Below are 2,149 nucleotides of genomic sequence, written 5' to 3'. Positions count from 1 at the left end.
CTCACAGCTTGGCCCCAAGGTTCTTACTGTCTCACCTCACAGCTTGGCCCCAAGGATCTTACTTTCTCACCTCACAGCTTGGCCCCAAGGACCTTACTGTCTCACCTCCATGCTTGGCCCCTCAAACCTGTCAGGGCTGGGGTCAGAGTTCACGAGTGTGACGTCACGGTTTACGACCCCCGCTGGTCAATGGGAGACTCTGGGATTTACGACAACCGAGTGCCTGTGCTATCGGCCGGTTCCGATTTATTGGATCTGTCAGAGAGAGATGTGTCTGTGAGAGATGTGTATACCACAGAACTTGTCTCTCGTTATAGCTGGTTCACATTGGCCATGTAATACTTTCAATTTATTTAATACATTCGACTTATTTGATACATTCGACTTATTTGATACATTCAAGTTAGTAATTATTTGTACCAGAAAATCGTCACTACCCTTCGCCTAACCTACTCTAGCTCCTACCTCTCTGTCCTTGTCTCCTCATGGGACCTTGGGTACATAAGGCCCTAGTGTCGCTTTGATCGTTCAGACTTCAATAATGACATTCTGGGTGATTGATACCTTCTTCCCCCAGTTCCCACGATCGTATGAATATGCTAAATCTTTGCACTCTCAAGCGTCTATAATTAACACAAAAGATTCGCTTCTCAATATCTTTGGTAGGGAACTTACAAGTCACGGACTTGTACGATTTTGGGGATAACAAGGTGTTGGAAACGTCGGCCTCACGCCAAGGTTCCCTACAGGATGCTACACTGGGCAGTGGCGTGTCCAGAACAATACAGTTTGTGACAGTTTGTCATTTCGCTTCTCGTAGTGGTAGAGGCGTCCAGGGTACTAATTGTGCCAGATATTTACGAGCCACGAGCCCTCTGGCTTCACATTGTTACATATTTGATACATTCGAATCAGATTGCTACACTCGGGACTGGTCCGACTTTCCTGCAAGGCGGAAGTCGTAGAGTTGCCTTTTTGGATACAAATCCTCCGAAATCAAAAATAGTCTTCGTTTTTTGGAGGATTGGATCAAATTGTGTCAAAATGAATGTGTTTGGTATTGGAGGATTTGAATAAATTATGCTGAAATGGCACGTTTTGCTTCTCAATTACATTAAGGGAAATCTTGGTGGGTCCCGCTCGTGTCAAATGAAATAAATGTCACAAACAGGCGACGCGCTCAGCTACGTTCAGAGAGACACAACACGAGCATTCACTCCAAGAATCGGAGCAAAAAGTCAGTGGCAATGTCTCTCTTTGCTGCCACCGATCTGTCGTCTGCAACAGTTGAGTCGGTCAGAGCAACCTCACAGTCATCCTGGATAGGTCCTCTGGTAACCTCACAGTCACCCTTGATATGTCCTCTGGTAACCTCACAGTCACCCTTGATATGTCCTCTGGTAACCTCACAGTCACCCTTGATATGTCCTCTGGTAACCACTCAGTCACGCTGCATTAAGGCCCGGTTACACGCTACGATAAATTGTACAAAACTGGACGATCTATCGATCATGAGACGAATCGTCAGGTGTAACAACAAAATTGTACCAAGTTTGGACGATTGGACAATGGCTTTGGGAATCGGTGGATAAACCAAGAGCTGCTTGATATTTTCCGTGCAATCACGGTCACACTTGAGGGAGACGCGCTGTGACGTAGCATCACTTTAAAATTTGCCGCCGCGCAGGATTAAACTTAGACTAGGTAAAAAATGATTTCATATTCGGAATCAGCGTCTCAAAATAAACAAAGTAGCTCGCGGGGAACCTGATTTGATGCGTTTTTAAAGTATATTTTAGCTATTTTAATTTTTAGTGGATCGTCAATGGTGAAGTTGTGTATCAAGGTCACCCGGTGCGTTGCACATCTGCAGTCAAGTCAATGACTAGGAATCTTCCTGATCTAAAGAAAACTGGGCGATAGATTGGAACGTGTAAACAGACTACACAGCTCGATAAAACGGACAGTTCTCGCATACGACGAATCTGACACAATTTATTGTTGCGTGTGACCGGACCATCAGACCTCTAGAAGGTACAATGTCCGAGACAGTCGTGTGACCGGACCATCAGACCTCTAGAAGGTACAATGTCCGAGACAGTCGTGTGACCGGACCATCAGACCTCTAGAAGGTACAATGTCCGAGACA

General features: G+C 45.5%; 1 protein-coding gene across 1 annotated transcript in view; it reads right to left on the bottom strand.

The window, feature by feature from the left end:
- The window catches only part of LOC101855407 (zinc finger protein GLI2), a gene marked incomplete at its 5' end in the record, with an annotated part of 15,392 nt that overhangs the window by 12,001 nt on the left and 1,242 nt on the right, over positions 1 to 2,149 (bottom strand).

Source organism: Aplysia californica, unplaced genomic scaffold (assembly GCF_000002075.1).
Source record: "Aplysia californica isolate F4 #8 unplaced genomic scaffold, AplCal3.0 scaffold00057, whole genome shotgun sequence".
NCBI classification, from domain to species: Eukaryota; Metazoa; Mollusca; class Gastropoda; order Aplysiida; family Aplysiidae; genus Aplysia; species Aplysia californica.
Note: the sequence above shows the minus strand (reverse complement) of the source record. Positions and strands in the feature narration are given on the sequence as shown.